The following is a 15,960-nucleotide window of genomic DNA, read 5'->3' as shown; positions in this document are numbered from 1 at the left end:
GTATATTTATTTACACTGGAACAAAATACTGTCTATCAATGGCAATATTTAGATAAGAAGGCAATCATTTTCATTTTTTCAGTGTGGGGGACCTCCTGCAAATATTAAAAATCTCCTCTGGACTCAAGTTCAAATTTCCAACAGTGTCAATTGTCACAGTGCCATGAAATTTCACAGCTGGGCTTAACCATGTTTCTGATACTCGCATCACATAGCAGTTGCCTAGAACAGGATCCAGTTCTGGCATCTTATTTCTAATAATTGTAGCATTAATGAACAATCAGCTTATTGTAAATTTGTTTTCAATCATATCCCTTGCACCTTCTTTTTCCCGATCTTGGGTACATGTATGTTTAATTGCGATTTTATGTCCATACCCATCTATTGACTAACTTTAGCCCTACAATCTCTCCCATTTGGTATCTGGTTACCTTCTACTTCTCCCCCAATCTATCTGATCAAAGTGATTACCAATTGCTGCTTCAATTTTCCTCATAAATCTTAAGTTTCTATTTAGTGAAGTGATAATTTAGTGATAATAATCTTTTTTGTTCTGCAAATGTCCAAGTTATTTATGAAGGTGATTTTGTTGTTTTGTGATTGCTGGCAGCCATTAATGTGTTCATTTTTACGAGTGAATTATCCTGCTTTGATTTATACCAAAGTATATCAGAGTGTGTTACTTGGCATCCCATAACTTTCAATTTTAAGGCAATCTTCATATATGTGCCTTTTATTGCCTTGATGTTTTATCTCCCTGTGGGGTTCTTCCCTTTCTGGTGTACCCCCACATGTCCTTGTTTTATCCCCTTCAATATCCTTTCTAACAATTCCTTAGTGTAACTTTATTAGCTCCAAATAAACCGCTCACCATTCTGTAGATTAGCTGCTCCAGCCTTAGTTGCTGTTTGACCTGCAAATTGTATCATTGTCCAAACTATCTTTTTTTGGCATCCTAGATGCTTTTATTTTGGGACTTTGTTTCCTTCTACTACATTGAACAGTGCCTAGAATCTGTTCATTATTGTAACCTCCTGGCAGGCTTTGCAAGCTTTCTTAACTTTTTTGCTAAGTTTCCCATCTTATTCTATTTAGTATTCTCAGTTCCTTGGCTTTCCTTGCACTTGTCTCCAAATCATGACAGGCCTGTGTTTAGTTATACTGGTCTGCAGCTCAACTTCCTGATTGCTCACTCTTAAAGTTAATATTAGCTTGGCTATTTTAGTGGCCTGTGATAGCTCATGTACTGGGCTAGATTTTCATCCTAGAGGCAGGTAACAGGAGATGGGAAATTTCCTGGCTCAGTGTGACTGATTTGGGAGAAAGTACCATTGGCTGAGAGACCAGACATCCAATATTCCATTCAAACTGCTGTGCACAAGCTGCTTGATTGAGAGCTCCTTCACTTATATCTATTTTGTCAATTGCACAATGTGTATTTAAAGAGGTGTCAAGTGCTTGTAGTTTCTGCTATTGATACTTTAAATGTCTGAATGATTGTATAGGGCTGTAGTAAAAGCAATTTTTAAAGGAAGTTATGAATGAATGACTGTTTTTAAAGCTTTTTCATTCATGCCATTGTTACTATAGGGTTCATTGGATTTGCATAGAATATATTCTAGGTGAATGGACATGGAAGTGCCATAGGTAGGTATGGAGGCGATGAGGAGATATTTGGGGTGGGTGGAGGGCCATAGGTTGGCATGGAGGGTATGAGGAGCCATTGGGGGTGGGTGGAGGGGCATAGGCTGATGTGGGGGGCATGGGTAAGGCCTTTTGAATTTACCTTCAAAAGGTTCTCTCCTCCAGATTATGGTTCACAACACTTTGGAGGGGCTGTGAACCACGAGTCCTTGAAAAGCTGGCCCGACTCCACAAAAATTGCTGAGCTTTAGGAGATGCCTATCCCTGAAATGAAGCCAGCCAGTTCAGGAGTGCAGGGTGCGGGCTCATGACCTGCACCAGCCTGCACTCTTGCCCTATGCTGACAAAAATTAGGGAAGCCTGGAATCCTGGAAGCGGGGCTTACCAGTCATTTTTAAAGGTCTGCAGAGCCGAGGAGAGTCCGTGAAAATCCAGCCCACTAAGTCTAATACAATCCAATCATATCCTAAGTTCATGTATCTTATTGACTAAAGCCATAGCCCTTTCCCTAAAGTTACTGATCAAAAGACAACTTTTGTACCTCTTTCTTTGTTCTTCCATATCTGTCAGTTAATAGTTTGTTCTGAAGATTCCACTGGAAGACACTTCAGAGCCCCCATTTTAATTGTATTTCTCTTTGGTGCAGTCCCCTTTTAGTCTTAGTTCTTTTGTTTGTCTTTCATTGTCCTTCTTCCTCCCATTTTAATGTTACTACTCTCTTGTGCCACTTTTAATTTGAGCTTTATTGGATACTATTCTATGAATTTTTACTTAACTTGGGTACCATTTTCAATATTGCATTGCTTTGATGGACACCATTATTGTCTGTTTCATACAGATGTTCTCCTACATCTTAGGCCCCCTCCACTGCTCTCCTTTTAACATGGGTTTCTTGGCTACATAGAATTACATGGAACATGGCACAACTGCCTTATGCCTCAAACTACTTCTTCCCACTCTGGCCCCAGCCCCCTGTTCTTTTCTTCCTTGTGTATGCATCAAGCCTCCCCTTAAATGTTAATCTTCTCACAGCCAGTTGGTGAAGGAGGAGATAAGAAGTCAATCTTTACTCAGTTTTAGATTAATTCACAAAATAGATTTTACAGGCAGAATCTTCTGTTCCAAAGTCTAAGTTCAGTGGTGGGTGTGGAAGTAGGAGTGATTGCCGCTGGGGAAACGAGACAGCTGACCACGCATGATCTTGCACTGTTCAGCTCATTGCTTATGCACCCGTGCAGAGAACGGCGACTCTCTTGGCGGGGTGGGCAGGAAGTCGCCGTCCCTGCCATTACCTTATGGGCTCAAAGGTCCGGATGCCATGTTTAAAGGACATCCAAACAGCCATTTGCTCACTGCAGGCCAGGAGCTCCTGATTCTGCCGAGACCAGGATGTTCCAGAAAAGAAAGCAACGTGTGGTCGCAAGGTTCAGCAAAATCTCCCTGGAGACTCTGCTCCACACCATCCAGGAAAGGCAGGAGGTGCTGTTTCCCTGGGATGGCAGCTGGAGACCCTCCTGTCTGACCACGGCTGCTTGGATGGAGGTCGCAGTGGAGTTTGGCACCTTTTGGCCCCAGCATAAAAACACCCAGCAGTGTCACAAGAGGATGAATGATCTGCTGTGCTTCTCCACTGTAAGTACATCATCTACTCAATGCAAACTGACATTCATAAGGGCATCAGGCTGTCTAAGTGTGGAAGTGCACAGGGGATGTCACACAGGAGGTTGGATTGCAGCACTCACCAGCAGATGGGACATCTACACTGAATGTGTGCCAGCCACTTCATGCTCTCTAATTTATTTCAGTTGCAGGACATCCTGAGTTTAATCACTTACAGGGGTAGGTTCAGCAGCTGCCGTAGGCATGCATGCTGCTGAACTGCTCATGCAACCATTCGGATGACAATCAATCCTTCTGTCTTTCTGCAGGGGAAGAACACCAACAACAAGCGGGAGGACTCCCAGACTGGGGGCCGAATTCCAGACATTCAAGTCCTCACTCCATATGAGGAGCAAGCCACAGAGATAGCTGGGGAGGAGCAGGGCCGTGCCTGTGCTGAAGGTGAGATAGGACTCCCACAGGAATCCAGCGAGGAAGCCTCCAGTCTGCAGTTGTCAGTTGCGCCCACAGAGTGAGACATTTATTTAAATAAGATGCCTGCTTAGTCAATCACTAAATCTTTTTTTTAATCATTCCAGGTACCAGCAAGAAAAGGGGAAACCATCAACCCAGATCAACCATGGCTCCATGTCCAATCCCACCTCTGAGGATGATGCTTTAGAAGCCTTAAAGGATGCACCATCATAGTGTTCACCTGTACCTTCCACCAGAAACGAAGCAGAATCATCCCAGATTTGCACTTAGTGCGGTAGCGGGTGGGTAAAACACCATCTTACCTGCCGGCCATGATAGCAGGTTTTCACGCCATATCGTCCCAAACCTACCACATTATTTATGCATTCCCAGGAAACACGTTGCTGCTTCATTACGCCAGGCACCACATTTAAAGTACAGCCGCGCTCAGTGCTTCCAGCCCAGAACTGCAGCAAAGAAGACATGTTCCCGAAAGGCAAGAAGACTGCAGCCCTCGAGCGCCTTTTGGGTGCCATGGAAACCTGCTGTGCTGTCCTTTACTCTTGCTCTGGCCGCAGGAGGCACAGCTACATTACCACTCTGGCTTGGTAGGTGATGCCAGTGGTGATCAGTGCCAATGCTGCACAGAAGATGATGGCCATCCAATGCAGATAGAGGATGAATGATGTCATTCATGCAGTCAGGGTATGACAACCATCTCATCACTCTAAACTCACACACTCAAGCCCATCACACATTCACTGGCATATCACTCACTGCCAGCTCAAGCGACATCACCATCCATTCTCACACACACACACCCTCACATCTCCATCTGGCCTCAACTCATCTGGAGACTGCCTCCTCAGCCCTCACCATCTTGAGGCCACTTGCACAGATCAACATGTGTCTCTACATACACCCTGCATTACCCTCCTTCCCCAGTATAGCCCTTGTCCTGCAGCTTCTTCCCTTGCTTGAAGCCACTTCTCCCCCTTTGCCAAGCAAGCCCTTGCCCTGCAGCCATTGAAAAGCTACCTACATATGGCTGATCTGGTAGGTAGAGACCTTCCCGTGAGCCCCCCTAAAAGTGATGTCGGTGCTGTCTGTGAAGCCTGGCGCTGATGATTGCCGGTGCTGACTGAAGCAAGGTGGGAAAACAAACCTTGAAGTGCAGCCCGCCAAGTGGATGTCATTTATGTGCCCTTTTCCCGCTGATGTGGGTAGACAATTTGGTGTGCAGTGTTGGTGGGGGGAGAAACGATTCTGGTGGGCTGAGCTAATTATGATATACTGATGAGGTTCCCGACATCCGATAGTGGAGAACGTGGCCCGCCATTGGCGAGCTGAGTGGATGATCACGAACTGGTTTCACGCTGTCGTGAAACTGATCATGCCATATTGTCCGCTAACGCCACCGAACATGTCCAGCGCTAGCAGGCATGGAAAATCCTGGCCACAGTCACCTCAGTGGGTCCACATTCTAGAATAGGCTCAGGGTCACAATCTGGTGAGCACATTATGATATTGGTCCACAGCCAGCAGAGGAAGTGACAGCCATGGTCTCTGACACTCAGAGGACTGCTGGAGACCATGCAGATGATGAGCCTCTGTAGTCGGCCCTAAGTGACATGGAGATGCAAAGACAGGCAGGGGAACATCAGACAGAGTTCAAGAGGCCATGTGCAGATTGGGCCGCAGGCTGGAAGAGTCCAATCACGTTCTGTCTGACATCGTGGCTCTGGCATGTGAGCACTTGGCTGCCTCCATGGAAAGGGTGGCAGCCGCCTTGGAGACCCAGGTCCAGCAGAATGCACAGTGGCTGCTGGATATGTGTTTGGACCTGCATTCTGTCGCTCTATCCATGGGTGCAGTGCAGCAGTGGCTAGGCAAGAAGGGGGCAGGGCAACTCAACTTCCCTCCAGGTTCTCCTTCTCCTCAAGGAGGTGCTATCGGGCACCCATAGGGAGGAGGAGTGCCAGTCAGGCATCCAGAGGCTTCATCTTAGGACACTCCAAGGATACCCTGCCACTCCACCTCCCCTCAGCCAGTGACCCCATTGCCTCCAGAAGGTCACCCCAAGGAAGGTGAATCTGAACCTGAGCAGGAGACCCTTAGCAGGCTAGACCTATGGCCATCTGAGGACCACCCGCCAAAGTCATCACAATCAAAAAAGGGCATAGCAGTCAGCAGGCTGCCTCCACCTCAGCAGCAGATGTCAGAGCTGCACCTAGACATAGTGGTAGGCAACGAAAGATTAAGAACTATTGAAGGCACACAGAGGGTATATGTGTACATGTATGTAGTTTTTGCATTCATAAATATATGTTCACTTCCATTGTTTGGAAGTTTCCTGGATTCCATCTTGCTGCTAGTTGCTTCAATGGGCATTGACATTTGAGGGTCTGGAATGTGGGCCCCAATCAGATGATGAACTTCTATAGATTGACTTCTCTCAAATTATCAACATAGTAATTACTCACTAATCCCATGTGTATGATTAAGCATTGGTGAGTGTGCTGCCTGGCCACATATCATTCAAGCCATTGCTTGCAGTTGATCATGTTCAAGCCTCTGAAAATGTGTTCATCAAGGCCATTGCATCTCCTTCTGCTGTTGCCCTGAGTGAGATGTGGGTGGATGCCACAAGTACTCGAGGGGAGGTAAATCTGCTATGTGAGTGGCAATGTTAGGAAATAGAAATAGTTTACGTATGTTATATTTGTATATGTGGGTGTTAGGAATGAGTTTTAGCTTTAAAGTTTAATTTTAAGTTCGATTTGTATTTCTGTATCTGTGTGTTAAGAGAGGTCAAATTGAGTTTTAGTTTCACTTTAAAAGGCTGCTTGCATTTCTAATGAGGAGTTTACGACCCCTATGAAGTAAAAGTAAACACACAAGAATAGAAAGGATAATGCTGTTGCCTAGCAAAAGGGGGACCAGATAAACAGGTTCCTCCCATGGACATACATAGACAACAGCAGTTTAAAGTTCAGTTGTAGCTAGGACCCCAGAGAGACTGGGCACTGGGAGAAGGAACTGCAGATTTCCCAAAAGAACAGAAAGGTCCCAAGCAAAGGAAAACCCCAAAATCCAGGAGAGTGTAAGAGGGGAAAGTCCAAAGGAGAGGAAGGACAGGAACCTGGGAAAAGGTCTTGTTAAGTGAAGTTAAGAGTGAGGAGCAGAAAGAAAGTCTCCAAGCTTCAGATTTAAAGTGAAGAGAGCTTGCAAGAAGCAAGAAGGTTCAAAGAGACAACTGAAGGTCTGTAATTCTTTGCTATGGGCATGCAAAGCAGTGGTGTACTGTTAAGCCTGAGTTGGTGAGAGAGAGTGTGCATGGAAGACAGCTTGAATGCATATGGTGACAAAGGGAAGAGGAACATCAAAAGGAGAGTTTGAAACCCTGGAGGTGAACCCTTATGGAAGGTGTCTGAGAGAAAATGTCAGTTTGGGAGAAGATTCCAAGGCAAGGTCGTGGAGAGTGGAGATTGGAAACCCTTGTGTGAAAGTTGGAATTCAGTGAGACTGGTTGGCTCATGGTGTGACAAGTATCTGGGGGGAGTTGAAGAGAGATCCATAGCATCTAGTTGAGGTGGCATCTGTCAGTTGAGGTCAGATTGTGGTGTGTCTGACCAAAGGGTGCCATAGGTTTACATGGACTAAGTATTTACTGTGTACAATAAAGTATAAGATAGCTTTTGTGACTTGTGTTATCCTTACAAATCTGTATATATCTGCAAAGGTATGGTTGTGGGTGAAGGAGTATAGTAATATAGTTCATCTTTTCTCGTTGAATAAATGTTTTATTCTTTTGTAAAAAGTTCATCAACTGACTCCTGTGACTCTGTTCAGTAGCTACTCTCCACATATTAAAACAAATAAAAGTTAAGATCTATCAGGCTGGGTTCCATCCTGGGATCAGGCTTGTCCAGGAGTAATCTCTGCTGGGGTTCATAACAGGTAAGTAACACTAGATGCAGCTCTATACTGTCTTCTTAACAAGAGAAAACCAGAGGCTGCACTACATGTCTGGAGGAAGCTGTGGTGGGCATGTTCAATCATTAATGGCCTTTTTTGGAGATTTGTCATTTTGAGCTAACATGCAATTGAAGGCTGCAATTAAGGAGGCAACGGGAAAATTAGCCTTGATGCAAGAGGGATTTGAGTGTAGGATCTAAGAGGTGTGTGTACAGTTGACTGAAGCCTTTGTCAGACTTCACATGGAGATTTGTTTGGCCTGCTCATCTATCAAAGGTTACAGTAGACCTCACATAAAGTGTTTGCAACCATAGTGCACCAGACATCATTGAAGGACTGGAGTTTTAGTGAATAGGTGAGAGAGAATATAAAAGGCCTCTGTGCTGGACCATGCCGAGGACTGTGAGGCTATCCAGGTGTAGCATCAGCAGCTCTAATAGACCTCTGCAGGGTCCATGCAGGAAAGAAGTTAACTTTGGCTGGGATGTCCACAATGACAGATCACGGTCTTGCACTAATGCTAAGGTTGTCTAGGACTGAGACTTGTAGGGGTCTCTGCGATTGCAGGGTCTGGAGTGGTTGCACTTCAGCAACCCATAGTGCAGGTGAGGCACTCTCAGTGATTGGACTCCAGAGTTACCTTGAAACTTCCTGGCATGATAACAATGTCAGGGATATGGTTTTACTATGAGCAAGTGGCGATTAGGGACAGGAACACGATCTTCCTTCATCATTCTGCAGAAAGAGCTATCTTGAGGGGCCAAATGGTGTTTTCATGCTGCTCCTCCCTGTGGATCGATCTTACCTGGTTCTGCCTGTAAGAGCTCTCTGCCAGGTCAAACTCCCTGTGGGAGCAGGTGTGAGGGTGTCATGAGTGCATCCCTGCTGAGGTTAGATTTGATATTGCTTCCAAGGTGCTATGCACATGGACTCTGTGAGGGGATGTGTGAAATCACAAATCTACTATATGTGCCTGAGGTTGTGGAAGAATGGAGTGCTGCACAGGTTCTACTGTGTTCAGTTAGCGCCAGGGCTCTGCTTATTAGCATAGTTTGGCACACGCATAGGATCGAATCACCAGCAAGGCAGATGGTAACTAGTGCAATTTAATTCAGCTATCATAAGTCAAGGTACATTAGAGAAAAGTATAACGTCTGTAACCAAAAAGGAGCTTAGACCCTCCAGCTGGCAGAGGATACCAAACCTAAAGGTTAAAGAAGTGTGTCAGCAGCTTACTTTACCTGGAATCATGGGCCTATCTGGCACATCTTAGTCTGCTATTGACTCTGCATGTGATTTGGCAACATCCTGGCCCTCTTCAGAACCAACCCCTTCACTGTCCTCCTTGTCGAAGGAAACATCTGTGTCCTCCATGTCTCCCTTCCCCTTTTGTAGCACTAGGTAATGCAGGGCGCAGTAGACAACGATGATCTGGGACATACTTTGTGGTGGGTATTACGGACCCTCACCTGAGCGGTCCAGACATCTGAACCGCATCATCAGGAAACCTATTGGCTACTCAGTCAGTGGCCTGGTTGAGGCATGTGTGGCAATGTACCTCTCTTTGGTAGCACTCCGCGGACAGCAACTTGGCATCATCATCCATGTCTGGGGATAGCCTTGTCCCCAGGGAGCCAGCTGTGCAATCGCCAGGGTCCTTCAAAACCCTGTGGCACCTGGGGGTGGATCAGAATGTAGGCGTCATGAGAGATCCCTGGGAACTGAGCACAAAAATGGAGGATTTGCCTTCTGTGATCACATATGAGCTTCACGCTCAAAGAGTGGAATCTTTTTTTGTTGATGAATGTGACTGGCCATTGCCAGAGAGATCTCAACGCCACTTGTGTGCAATCAATAATGCCCTGCACTTGCTGGAAATCTGAGATTGCTGTAAGTCCCAATGGTCTTGCAGCCTGGCTTTCAGGATGCAGGTGGAACTGGACAAATTGGTGCACTCTCCTGAACAGCACGTCTGTCACCTCCCGGATACATTTGTGCGTCACTGACTGAGAGATGCTGCACAGTTCCCCAGTGGAGTCCTAGAAGGACCCACTGGCAAAGAAGTTTCAGGCGGCGGTGACCTTCAATGCCACCAACATAGGATTCCTTCCAAGTCCTTGTGGGCACAGGTCATCGTTGAGAAGCTGGCAGATGTGGTCAACCACATTCCAGAACATCCAAAGGCACCTCTGACATTGCCTTTCACTCATTTGTAGATAGCTGCACCACCTGTGATACACTTGTGGTCATTGCTCTCCGTTGCAGTGGAACCTGTTCGCCAAAATCCTGATATTCAAGAGGCCCCGCTGCCTCTTGCTGCTCAGGCCATTGCTCCTCATGGCCCTGTGTTAATCTCCGTTGGGCCCTCCTTCTCATCTGAATGAGAGCCAGTAGAAAGGCAGGATTTCCTGGAGCCTGCATCATCTAGGCCTCAGTGGATCTGTGAACAAACTGAAGTAATAAATCTAGTGGGAATATCCTTTACAGCTTTGCCTCCACCTCAGAGCCACCAAGCTATTGTTCAGCCCCATGTTTGGCCTCTGTCTAGACATGGCATCCCTGTTCCACCTCTTCCACGTGAAGGACATCCTGAAGGAACAGATTTGGGTGTGCTACCTGTTCATACATGACTGTTCATGGAGATATTTCATTTTGGCCAGAGTGATGAAAGCCATGTGTGAGAAGCTACCCTCTGACACTGTTCAGCTTGCCTCCACTACCCTTGAGGCTCTAGATCATTGCCTTGGCAGCATAGAAAGTCTAACTGCATGATCTCTTATCAGGCATGACCATTCACCCAGGAGGATGGAGGTTTGGAGTTGGCTGCTGTCCACCAGCTGTGCCCCTTGGAGGTGTCCACCACCCTCCCTCCCTCCCTACCTGCCTCTGACAGCAGCAGATGGCAAATGGCACAGAATGACTGCAGCTCCAGACCTTGCTGGGATCTCAATGTTATGAGACCCATGAATCAGGAACAAACCTGCTGCTGTGTGGGCTTCACCATAGAGAGGAGAACACAACTAAACATGGTTGACATCCAATTGCCTCATGATTATTAGGGTGCCCCTTTAGTCATCCAATTGTATTGACCTTGAAATCCACCCACCTGGAAAGACCTTCTATCTATTTCTAGGTATTGCGGTTTTAAATCGACTGTGTTGCATTGTTGTTTGGGAAAAGTGGTGCCTAATAGTTTTGAGACTTACTCCACTACCTTCTACCCTCCCCCATCACTCACCAACATCCCCCCATCATCTTTGACCCACCATATTACCATTCCTCTCCCCTCTGTCACGCTTAAGCCTCCCCCAGTTACCCTGGACCCTATGTGGATCCACCTCCACATGCCTTCCCTCCCCTCAGAGCCGACATTATCCCCAAGGCCGGCCTGATCCTGACCCCCACCCGTTATCTGAGCAACCTGTGTAATCTATAGATAAAAACAAAAAAACTGTGGATGCTGGAAATCCAAAACAAAAACAAAAACAGAATTACCTGGAAAATCTCAGCAGGTCTGGCAGCATCGGCGGTGAAGAAAAGAGCTGACGTTTCGAGTCCTCATGACCCTTCGACAGAACTTGAGTTCGAGTCCAAGAAAGAGTTGAAATAATCTTATCTTGCTTGCAAACCTCCCTCTTCCACACAGCCACAGGATCCCCTGGACCCAACACGAAAGGCCCTTTCCTCCATCCCACATGGCTGCACCCTTGCATTTCCTCGCTGCCTCATCCTCTTCCCTCAGTGGTCTCTTCTTTCTTTGGACACTTGCCCACCACCCCCCACCCACCCCTTTCTCGGACACTCCCTTTCCCAGGCAGTCTTTCCCCCACCATTCCCGGTCACTCTCTTCCTTCGCTGGACATTATCTTCCTTCCTTGGACACTCTCCATCCCCTTTCCAGCCTTCGCCTGCCTCCCATGTCCAGTCTCCACTCCACCCTATGCCGCTTTCCTGCCATTGTCTGCCTCCTGTGTCCAGCCTCCACTCCACCCCTCGTCTGCCTCCTTGGTCCAGCCTTCGCACAGCTTGTCCTACCACACCCGATATGTGTCAGTTTGTGAGTGTTCTCGAAGAAGGTGAAAGCAGCATCTACTCACCTCAAAGTCATGGAAGAAGTGAAACTCGCCAGGTACACGCCACTTATACCCAGCTGTAAAAGTAAACATTCTCATTTGTCGCTTGTGGGGAACTTAATTTGGAGAACTTAATTTAGTTCTGGTGCATGACACAAAAGGGCTTCCCGACGTTGTTCATCAGAAAGTTCGACACACCTTTAACTTGCCTTTAATGTTCCGAGAACAGAATTCCTACAGCTCATCCCACTGTCGGAAATTGATTTTTGGCCTTACACCAAGTTCCCCCACCCACCAAGTTTCCCTGTTGCTGGTGAGACCCAAAAGATTCTGCCCAACACATATAGAATTCCTAATTCTACAACCTACCACCAGTGTCAATAACAGTCTCTTTATATGTGCATAAGTAATTGCCCAATGAGTGAACCCCAGCCCTAGATACTTAACCCTTAATTTATACAATTAGCATTAAATGCATCAACGTGTTAATGCAAACTATATTAGTACTAACTCCGTTTTTGAAGATAGAAGTGACATTTTCTCTCTGATCCTCCAGCATGGTTCCATTTTCTATTTATCTGTATAGATTGATCCCAGTACCTCTGCTATCGCCTCCCCAATTACTTTGAGGATTTGCTGGTGTAATCATTCAGAACCTGGGATCTTGCTTGCTTAAAATTGCCCAGTTTATCTAGTTTCTCTTTTCTTTCTAACTTAATTGCTGTAATATTAATCTTGACTCCTACTGTTATCATTTCCTCTTAAGTAGTCTCTTCAGTGAAAACTGAGGTAAAGCATCTGCTCAGTGTCCTTGCCAAATCAATATAATCTTGTGAGTTTATCTTGCCCATCCCTTAATACTGCCCCTTTAAAAAAAACTTCCTCCTTTTTGCGTTGCCCCATTAATACAGAAATAAACTAAATCTGATCATCCCTTATCTCCCTTTGTTTATCTGAACATTGAATCTCCATATTGTTCCCAAAACTTTGCAGAGTGCAAGTCTGGCGTAGTGAAATATTTTATCATTTTGCTTCTATTCACATGGTTTTCCTGGTCTGAAGTAGATAGTTCCTGATGTAGACTTGCAACTCCCTTTCTATTTAGCAATCAATGGTCAATCGGCATCTGAATAGTTTCAGATTTATTCTGTAGTCATGGAAGCCCTCCAAAAGAGCAGCCATGCTAGCCAACAAGAAGCTTCTCTCCCTGTACTTCAAAAGCCCTAGCCTGTTACTGGTTCTTGAATCACAAGGATAGAATTCCCTAGATATAAGGTCTGTTATTGAACCTGTAAATGTGGAAGGCAGCAGAGATCAGAGTCACATTTGGAAAAGCACAACGCTGGCCCTGAAGCAGAAGTGCACTGTAGACATGTGAGTGGATGGGGAGAGGTCAAACAGCAAACAGACTGATGATATGCTTTTTTTCACTAATGAAGAATGATTCAGAGATTCAGAACAGGGAGATTTGAACAATTTGGAGAGAGTCCTTGGTGGCAGGCAGCATTGTTGGGGAAGTGAATTTTTTTTACATGGAATGGCACCAGGGTGAGTGGGTATGAATTTTCAGCACAATGATTTCTCTGTCATTTTTGCCATGGGAGGAGTGGGACTGAAAGTAGGTGGGCAAAGGAGAAAAAAATTGACAAAGTATGTCACGGAAGATGCACAAATGCATCAATTAATGACACTGGTCAGAATTAAAGATTAATGATTATGATGTGATCTGCAAATTAATAATAAATATCTTTGACAACATTATATTATATTGTTTGTGTGTGTGTGTGTATAACATATATATGTATTATATATGAAGTCTGTTGAATAAATTTATTAATGAACACAGATTGTGTTCAATTCTGAAATGTCTTTCTCATACACAAAAAAGCCTCCACATTTATAGTGTACTTGTTCCTTTTGTAATCGAGATCTGATCAGTTCTGTCACTTAAATAGGTCTAGAATGACATACATACTACACAAGAGGGATTTTGTTTGAGCTAATCCACTTGAAAGATGATATATTCATGGATTTTAAAATCTAAGTTAGCTTGTCCTACTTTACAACATAGAAATCAAAGAGTTTTCTTACTGCCAATTTGTATGCCAGATTTGCAAATGTTTGGTGTAAAAGATACTTCTTCCAACTTAAAGGAGAAGGCATAGGGATCTTTTTTCTTTATTCTTTCATGGGAAGTGGTCATTGCTGGCAAGGCCAGCATTTGTTACCCAGATCAGCCATGATCTTATTGAATAGTGGAGCAGGCTCAAAGGGTCAGATGGCCTACTTCTGCTCCTATTTTTTTTCTGGAAAGATATAAGTTATTCATAAAACATCTGAAAGAACATTACAAAACATTTCTAAATAGCTATCACAAAAAATGCAATAAGATTCAACTTTTACACATGGATCACGAGGTGCTTCAATACAATCAATGAATATTACAATCATTTCAATATGGTCATTACAGACAATCAGAGAGTGCGATGGTATTGGAGTTATCGTCATACATCATGTTGCACTCTGTGGTGCTTCAATACAATTATGATACATTTAGTATTCACTACATACATTTATTCTGAGTCGTACAACCTGAGGTGTCTATACCTTTCCCAGCCCTGCGGTGCACTTTGGCAGAAAGGTCTTAGACAGCGACCTTTCCCCATTGCGCCTTTGCGGTGGCTGCCCCAAGCTTTAGTGCATCGCTCAGCATGTAGTCCTGGACCTTGGAGTGTCTCAGTCTGCAACACTCGGTCGGGGACAACTCTTTGCATTGGAAGACCAACAAGTTTCAGGCAGACCAAAGAGCGTCTATCACCGAGTTGATGATCCTCCAGCTGTAGTTGATGTTTGTCTCGGTATGGGTCCCTGGAAACAGCCTGTAGAACACAGAGTCTTGTGTCACAGCACTGCTCGGGATGAACCTCAACAAAAACCACTGCATCTCTCTCCAGACCTTCTTTGCAAAGGCACATTCCACAAGGAGGTGAGCAGCGGTCTCTTCCCCACACAGCCACCTCGAGGGCAATGTGCAGAGGGGGTGAGACTCCTGGCGTGTAGGAAGGATCTGATGGGGAGGGCCTTTCTCACCACCAGCCAAGCTGCATCTTGGTGCTTGTTGGAAAGTTCTGGTGATGAGGCATTCTGCCAAGTAACTTTGACAGTCTGCTTGGGGAACCAGCCGACAGGATCCACCATCTCTTTTTCCCACGGGGCCTCTAGGACGTTACATGCCAACCACTGCCTGAAAGCCTACTTCTGCTCCTATTTTGTATGTTCATATGAATGATTGCCCTCAAACTGAATGGCTTGCTAGGCCATATCAGAGGGCTGTTAAGAGTCAACCACTCTGGAATCACATGTAGACCAGGCCAGGTAAGGATGGCAGATTTCCTTCCCTAAAGGGTATTAGTGAACTAGGTTTTTATGACAATCAATGATGGTTTCAAATCAATTCCAGATTTTTTTTTTAATTTATGAATTTAAATTCCACTAGCTGCCATGGTGGGCTTTGAACCCTTGTCCCCAGAGAATTAGCCTGGGCCTTGATATTACCACTACACCACTGTCTTCCCCAATAGAAATTCCTTGGAGCTGCTTCTGCAGCTGGAAGTGTGGTGGCAACCCTGTCTATGGCCATAGTTTTATAATGATATCAAGTGTAAAATAGGAAAAATTACAGCTACAATTTTAGTTTAGGGTGGGGATTGAGCATGTAGTGGCCAAGTTGGATAATAAACAGGCCTAACTTTGGCAATATGATGCCCAAGAGATTTAAATCCTGGGTCTCATCTGCATACTCTAGTCAGTTTCCTGCTTAGGTGGCGGTTGGTCTGCTGGTGGAAGTGTTAGATCAGATGGTAGGGAACAGCTGCCTTTGTTCCCAATTCTCAGATAACTCAGTGAATTATCTCAGTGAATGGGTTTTGGAATGATCTTGCAATTGGTGGTGGTGGGGTGTGGGCTTGTCAGGGATGGTGGAGATCTAAGCTTCCCTTCTGAAGCCTGTTGAAGCATTTCTGCTTCTGCTGAAGGAATATGAACAACATACCCTGTCTGGGGCTCTTCTGGTACCCCTCCTCTTCCCACTATTTCAGTGATTCCCAAACTATTTTCCAATGTGACCCCATTTTCACAATTGAAAATTAACATGATCACAGACGCCAAGAAAAGAAAAACAGCAATAGAGCAA

The sequence above is a fragment of the Carcharodon carcharias genome, chromosome 2, assembly GCF_017639515.1.
Source record: "Carcharodon carcharias isolate sCarCar2 chromosome 2, sCarCar2.pri, whole genome shotgun sequence".
NCBI lineage: Eukaryota > Metazoa > Chordata > Chondrichthyes > Lamniformes > Lamnidae > Carcharodon > Carcharodon carcharias.
The sequence above is the reverse complement of the archived record's forward strand: the minus strand, read 5'-3'. Positions refer to the sequence as shown.